Genomic DNA, 8144 nt, shown 5'->3' with positions numbered 1-8144 from the left:
GACGAGGTCACCTTCAGTTCCATCAATCAAACGTGAAGCCGATTAACTTCCTTTCACATTATTGTAATGCATAAAACATTCACGTTGCCGGGCGACACTTGGGTACCCACTGCGGAAGATCCTTTTTTCTTCAGCTCCCTTTGATTTACACTTACATATCAAACTTTTTTCTTTTTAGTTATTAAGGTTTGGAATCTTTAGTTGGATGAATCAGAGGGACGTTTGGTGTATTAACAGCTCACAGGAGACTTTGCTTCTTTAAATCCATGAAGTTCAACTTCTCTGTTAACTGAAATTGAGGGAAAAACGCATTACAACGATTAGAATTCATCTGTATTTTTTGAATTTCCAGATTGAAGGGGCTTTTGAACTCTAAGATTTACTGACATATTGGTTTCACCACTGTCTGACACTGTCATGCATCTTTTACATCCATAAGATCAATACAAATATACAAATTATTCCACAAGTTCAGACAGAACCTAGTTTTACTTCTTTTCCTTTTGCAGTATAGCAAACCCCTGCAGTAATTACTATAATAGGCATGTATGCATTTTCCAAATTAAAAAATAAGGTGTAGAAACAGTAACAAAGGGGGCCCAAGTTTGTCCATAAGTAGGCTCCAGTATTTGAGTAAATTACCTTTCACCGTTTGTCAGCAGAACTAAGAAGAGAACTTTTATCTTCCTGCTTGTTGCTTTAAACTCCAGACCAGCAGGTGGAGCCAAATCAGCTCTGAACTGGTGGAACAACCTCCAATCAAACCAAAGTTGTTCACCTGGAGAATTCTTGGTGGAGAACCGAGTTGGTAATGTCTGTTTATCTGCAGAGGTGAGAAAAGCTGTTTGTGGTCTTTGATTAATGAGCCAAAAATTGTTAAAGCTTCTTCACAGAGTTTTTCTCAGTTTGTGCCCTGGCCTCCTCTAAAGGTGAGGAGAGCCTTTGTAGTTTTGTCATAGATAGTTATTTTTATACATTTGAAAACTTGCTGTGATTGTTGATTGTGGTTGTTTTTTTTTCCTGGAGTAATCTGGAAAAGCAGCAGAACCATCAGAACTAGGTATTATTATTGTGTGAGGGTGTTTTCTATTATTTGTTTGAATTATTTGAATGTTTTAACCAAACTGTACTTAAGTGTTATTTCTGCGATTGTGTGAGTATGGTCTCAGAGCCTTTGTGACTTTTAGTTTGCTGAATGCTCTTGCAGCTTTCACTAAGACCTGATCTGTTGCTATTGTGATGAAAAATAAGTTGAACTTTGTACAGAAGTGATTCCTGCAAGGAGGGATCAGTATTCCCAGGATTCAACCCTCAGGATGACCTCCTTTAAAGCCACCCGCAGACCCAAAAGCTTGGCTCTTGGGTTCAGATGGATTTGGACCTGCTGGACCTGCTGGACTGAGGGGCATTAATTAGCATTCAGTTTAATTTTCAAATTATATTATCTGCCTCAACTGGTATTTGTGGATGCACAAAATGTATCTGCAGAGTTTTGTTGGATGTCCATCCCAACAGTCAAATTTGCATGAAGCTCAGGGGTTTCAAACATAAGTCATTACTCTAATCCGGCCCGCTGGTTGGTTAATCGGTGCTGGTAATTCCAATGTGTTTAATGTCACAGGTGATTGGTGATAGGAAGAGGAGACTTGAATGGATTCTTCACAAAAGGTAAAAAAAATCTGTCTTTTGTTAATGTTATTGTGTGTATCTGTTGAACATCTGTTGTTGTTAGACAGCTGTTTAAAACCTGTAACTTATTCAGTAAAAGCAAAAGAATATTTGTCAATTAAAAAAAGTCAAGCACAATGCATGTCTTATTCACATTCTTCATAAACTGCATTTAAATTACATTTAAAGGTGCAGCAAGTATTTCTTTTGTTGCAATTACATAACAGCAGAATGTTTTGCTCATAAATATGTGTATAATTTTCATCTTCCAACAAACTGATGCGTTCTCATAAACGTAGAATTGGGCACTGGTTTGTGGAAGCTACTATATTATCTTCCCTCTGTACTCTATATGTGACAATTAAATATTTTGTGATATTTTAAATTTTATTTTACTCAGTCACCCCAGAGTAACTTCAAATGTTCTGCCTGGCGTTTATTTAGTGGGTGCACGCTATCAGATCACCGTTTACTTGATAATGCCATTGGAACATCCACTATTTACTGTGGATGAGGCAAAACTTTGAATGGATTTTATTTAGAGGGAGTCAGTGAGGCTCACTCCTGTGACCGCTATGCTGAGGTGAGGGTCAGATGTATAATCTGCAGAAAAATTGGAAATTGTAACAATATCTGGAATAAATAAGAATCTTTTCCTCTGCTGACCACATTACACTTTCAGATTGTATGAGAGTTTGTTTCCTAAGTGTCTGAGTCCAGCATTGTTCGATTGAGTTCGAAGAACTTTTAAGAAATGTTTGTAGAACTGCTTAACACTGGCCAGCTCGCAGCAACACTTACGGACAGAATCAAAGGAGCTTGCAAAGAAACGGACAGAATATTCTCAACAACTCGACTCCCTATTGCTGTCACATGTCAGAGGTGAGCTTCACTGACTATCAGACTCCTTTTACTATGATTTACATCCTCCTCCAGAGTAAATACAGACAGACACCAGGTGATGTAAACGTCAGAGTGACATGACAGCCTACACTCGCTACAGATAGATGTTTGTCCTACAGCGGCCGTGATAGGTAGCACTATGAACTTAAAGTAGGAGGGATAAGAAGACAGAATTTAGTTGACTGCAGTCTGTTGCTGACATGTAGCAGTGAGATTTTAAACTCTGTACTTTAAGTGACATTTTCATCAAACTTAAGATTAAATTATGTTTTTTAAATGAACCTTTTGACACAGGTAACCCACAGTGACTATTCCAAAAGTAAAGTGGGAGAAATTGAAATCGATAAACCTAATAAATATTTATTATTTGTGTCTGAGGGTGGCCGGTGGTGGTTAGCACAATCGCCTAACATCAAAAAGATCCTTGGGTTCAAATCCACTGGAATGAAGTCTTCATGTTCTTCCCTTGTGTATATGGGTTCTCTCCGGGTGCTCTGGCTTCCTTAAATGCAAATTGTAACCTGGCTGTAGGTGTGAATGGCTGTTTTTCTCTCTGTGTTCGCTCTGCAATTGATTGGTGTACTGGACTGGTGTCCAGTGTGTACCTCCCATCTCAACCAGGGTCACCTGGGATAGGTTTCAGCCTAACTGCTACCCTGAATTAGATAAACAAAAGAAAATATATGAATTGATGTACCTGAGCAGAGTCTTATATAGATGCTAGTAACTCTGCACAGTGTAGTTTGATAACTCTGGTATCAAACTGCATTAACTTCATCCACGTCATAGGTTACCCTTTTTCCTTTACTGCATCTCATTGGTTTGTTTCTCTGTCACTACAGGAACAAAGAAGCAACAACCGACAGAGACCTCGGCACTCTTCCGATGATGACAATGCTAACCTCACACAAGCAAAGAGAGAGAAATCATTCACTTGTGGTCTTCGTGCAAAGAGCTTTATCACAAGGAGGCAGCTCGGGAGACACCAATGTTTCCACAATAAGAAAAGATGCTTCTCTTGTGTTGACTGTGGAAAATCTTTTACTACAAAGAGTAACTTGACGAGGCATAAGCTCATCCACACTGGGGTTAAACCATTCAGCTGTGACCAGTGTGGAAAGTGTTTTACTCGGCAAAGTGCCTTAAAATCACACCAACTCATCCATGCAGGAATTAAACCATTCAGCTGTGGTCAGTGTGGAAAGTGTTTTACTCGGCAAAGTGCCTTAAAATCACACCAACTCATCCATGCAGGAATTAAACCATTCAGCTGTGGTGAATGTGGAAAGTCTTTTACTCGGCAAAGTGCCTTAAAATCACATCAACTTATCCATGCTGGAGTTAAACCATTCAGCTGTTACCAGTGTGGAAAGTCTTTTACTTCGCAAAGTGCCTTAAAATCACACCAACTTACTCATGCTGGAGTTAAACCATTCACCTGTGATGAGTGTGGAAAGTGTTTTACTCACCAAAGGAACTTAAAATCACACCAACTCATCCATGCTGGAGTTAAACCATTCATGTGTGGTAACTGTGGGAAGTCTTTTACTGTGAAGGGTCACTTGAAACAACATCAGCCCATCCACAGTAAAGCAAAACCTTAAAGTTGTGACTAGAAATGCACCAGTTCTACGTTTGGTTGGTAGATCAGTCTGATCCAAATGAGTCAACAAGTTGGATCAGATATTGGTGCAAATCTATTGCTGTTCACTGACTTCAGTTATGTTTTGTGTAACACTTGTTTAGAAGATTTTATTGCGGTCACAGCACCATGAAGTATTGCTACCAACTCAGTTACTATCGTTTCGCTTCAGGTGTTTCAGGTCAACTCGACGAACAAAATATGAGAACAAGGGACAGAGTTCCTGTATGCGTTCGTTAAAACATTTTTGAAGCTTTCAAGCAGATTGAAACAGTACCTCTGTATTTTTACTTTGTTTGTTATTTTGTAAGTAAAAAGCAATACTTGGTAGATTAATAGTGGTTCATGCAAGTTTATTGAGCTATTGTTTATTTCTTGTGCTTCTTGGGACTCTGGTTTGGTTGCTGGTCACATAGGTGTGGTGAGCGTTGACTGTTTGTTGCTGGTAGATTTTTCTCTGGTTCTCTGGTGTTCATTTAACATAAAACTGTTACATGAACACTGTCTGTTGATGCTACAAACTGCCAAATTAACACTATTATTTTATTGTTAGCATAAGCTGCTAGTTGCTACATTAATGAGGTCCATGCCCCAGTTTATTGGTGTGTTGTTGCCATAAAATTCAAAATGTTCTTTTTTTCTTATAATTGTACATTTTTTTTTTTATCAGTTTTTGTTTTCAACATTTTATCATGTGTAAAACATGTCTTTATAAGCTTTTAAATCATTGCATCCTGTTTGTAACTATCTTCGTGTCCATTTTGTTTTTACATATTTACTCTTTATTCAGGGCATTGGACAGTGAAAATGGGAGTCTGATTGCCCAAAACCCAAATAAAACATTTTTTGCAGTGTAAAGGTTGTGCAGTCCTGATCAAACTGAATTCATGTTTTAGTCAAATGGGTTTAAAATACAGAATTGAACTTCATCTTTAGCTCATTTTCCAAAGTTCCCTCACTGCTTAGAAAAACAATTTGAATTTTATCATGTACGCTGAAGTTGAACGATTCAGCTGGGACCAGTGTGGAAGGTCTTTTGCTCAACAGTTCACTCCATTCAAATTCATTTATGTACAGCATAATACTCAGATTTTAGTGCTCTTATGGGACCATGATAATCAGCTACATTAACACTTGTACTTGACCTGAATTCTGTCAGGTCAAGTACACATGTAAGACCACCATGAAACACCATGAAACCAACTACACTGCGGTTAAATGGCACCTCTATGAGCCGCATGGTCAATGATGTCACAGAAGTGTCATCACTGACCATATAGTGTATATGCTGGGACTGGAGAGGACCAGCACACCGGTGTGAAAAGAGCTGTGTGTAAAGACAGCGACTTAAAGTTTTAATCCAAACATTAGTGTCACATGGAGAGCAAAGACCCTTGTTATTGTTTGATTACAGAAGGAAACACAGGACATCAACACAGAGCCCAGATCACTGGAGATGCTCCATCAGTCCTCCTGTCAGTCACCTGCTTCACTCTTCACTCATTCATGTTGCTTTGAGAGAAAAATTTGGTCCAGCCATTTAATCGTTGTGTATTGTAGGGTCTACCTAACAATAAAAAGCACCTTGAGGCGACTGTTGTTTCTTGGCACTGTAAAAATAAAATTGAATCTTGATCTTCAAGGCTTATCCGTATCAGTAGGCCTCAGCTGATGTGTTTATAGAGCTTTTGTTTATGATCACTATGGACCAAATGTTGGACATAGCTGAAAAGTTAAGCACATATAGAATTGCCTTTGGTAATGACTGAGGTGATGTAGATGGTTACAAAATCTTTGGTACCCGTAGTAGTCTGTTGTCATAATTTTGTAGTCCCATAGAAATCTTTCCAGCATGCAGATATCAATGCTCTTATCTTAGAAACCCAAACACAGATGTAAATAGATAAACTAAATACAAAAATATTTTAAAAAGTCAAAAACCTGATTGTCCATCACATTTTTATTATGACAATAAAACCTGCAGCTAGTAGTTAAAAATCATGCAGTTTGTAGGTGAAAGTGTAAAATATCTCAGTCATAGTGGTAACTGGGATGAGGTCACTTCCAGTTCCATCAATCAAATGTGAAGCCGAATAGCTTCCTTTCACATTATTTTACTGCATAAAACATTCATGTGCCTGGCTGACAGTTGGCTTCCCACTGCAGAAGATCATTTTTTTCTTCATCTTGCTGTGGTTTACTCTTACATATCAAACATTTCTTAAAATTCAGTTATTAAGTTATGCAATCTTTAGTTGGATGAATCAGAGGGATGTTTGGTGTATTAACAGCTCACAGGAGACTTTGCTTCTTTAAATCCATGAAGTTCAACTTCTCTGTTAACTGAAATTGAGGTAAAAGCATTACAACGATTAGAATTCATCTTTATTGTTTGAATTTCCATTTGTCAGACTGGAGTTTTTGAACTCTTATTTTGGAACTTTTTACTGAAATTATTTTGGCTAAGCTGAATTCATCAAAGTAAGATCTCAAGTAGGGAATTCTTATTTGACTAAACTGGCTCTAGGGAATATTTAGATTCACGTGTGAGAAAACTGGTCCTAACTCCATGATAAAAATGTTCTCCAATATGATAACTAATAGCACGGTGTGCATTTTTATTCACAATATTTACTTACATGTTGGGTTCACCACTCTCTGACGCTGTCATGCTGTTTTCTTGCTGACCTGAGACATTTTTAAGATTCATAAGATTGATACAAATATACAAATTATTTCAGTAGTACAGGCAGAATGTACTTTTACCTCTTTTCCTTTTGCAGTACAGCACCAGGCAGACTGACGATAGGATGCATACGAGTACTACCACCCCTGCAGTAATTGCTATAATAGTCATGTGTGTATTTCCTGAAACAGTAAAAGAATCTGATTTTTAAATTTCTCCTGGATGCCTTAATATGTTTATTTTGTTTGTACGTCAAAGAGATTTTAAAAGTTTTGAATGATTCTTGCTTTTGTGGATTAGAAGGATGCAACATAAATCCCTTTACCTTGACTTATTCGAATAATGGTGTAATTAATCAGCATCTCCTCAACATTACTAATCTCACATGTGTATATTCCCTCCTTCTCTGAAGATAAGCCCAGTAATGTGAGGCTTCCCAACTCTGATACAGCCTTCACATGCTGCTTCCACTCCTTTGAGACTGTGTAGTTGGAACCAGACCCAGTCTTTTCCAAAATTGCACGATTAAGGAATCTCCAAATGAGGCTTGTTGGAGAAGTGTTAAAGCTAGGGCAGGGGATTGTGGTTTCAGTGAAGCTGCCAGTAACTGAAGCTGAAACAACACAGAAGAAGGTTGAGCATATGCCAGGTATAGATGAACAGCCTACACATGAAGTGCTTCTGTGTAAATCCAATGCATGTGTTTCAGTATTCAACAATAAGCAGCTTTCAACCTCATTTCCTAGCTCATATGAGAGGTCATACTCACGTAGCTGCCTCAGACTGGCTCTCCTCCAGTTTCTCTGAGTGCTCATAGTGCAGCTGTAGACTCGATCACTTTCATTGAGTGAAGCTATCAAAGAACCGTTGATGTTGTAGAGCTGCTGCTTGGTCTGCTCGACTGTTGTTGTATTCTTGAAGCTCACCTTGGATGGAGGTCTGGTTGACCAGGTGAGCTCAGGTTTAGGGTAGATGCCCTCTGAGCTGCAGGTGATCCTGTTTCCTGCATGCTGAATGCTGACTTTGACTGGGGCTGAAAAACACAGAGTAAACCTGTGGCTTTTCAACATAACACTACAACTGCTACATATATTAGAGGTTGGTATAAATCTTTTGAAATATCGAGCACTTAAAAGAAAAGAAAATCCCCCAAAACCTCAGATTTGTCATACTGTGCACTTTGAGGTTGATAAATGAATCCTTTTCTGTATTAATGGTGCTGATGTAGCAGCTGTATCTGCCCTC

General features: G+C 38.4%; 1 long non-coding RNA gene across 2 annotated transcripts; it reads left to right on the top strand.

The window, feature by feature from the left end:
- Positions 1-739: 739 nt before the first annotated feature.
- On the top strand, positions 740-3838 carry LOC106456529 (uncharacterized). 2 transcript variants are annotated; one of them, XR_001290630.1, is made up of 4 exons: positions 740-831; positions 1027-1060; positions 1622-1668; positions 3414-3838. It is a non-coding gene; the product is annotated as an uncharacterized LOC106456529 (long non-coding RNA). The 2 variants fall into 2 exon arrangements; XR_001290629.1 differs by lacking the exon at positions 740-831 and adding an exon at positions 840-929.
- The last annotated feature ends 4306 nt before the right edge of the window (positions 3839-8144 follow it).

This window comes from Pundamilia nyererei, unplaced genomic scaffold (assembly GCF_000239375.1).
Source record: "Pundamilia nyererei isolate P.nyererei 1_Seehausen unplaced genomic scaffold, PunNye1.0 scaffold00371, whole genome shotgun sequence".
NCBI classification, from domain to species: domain Eukaryota; kingdom Metazoa; phylum Chordata; class Actinopteri; order Cichliformes; family Cichlidae; genus Pundamilia; species Pundamilia nyererei.
Note: the sequence above shows the minus strand (reverse complement) of the source record. Positions and strands in the feature narration are given on the sequence as shown.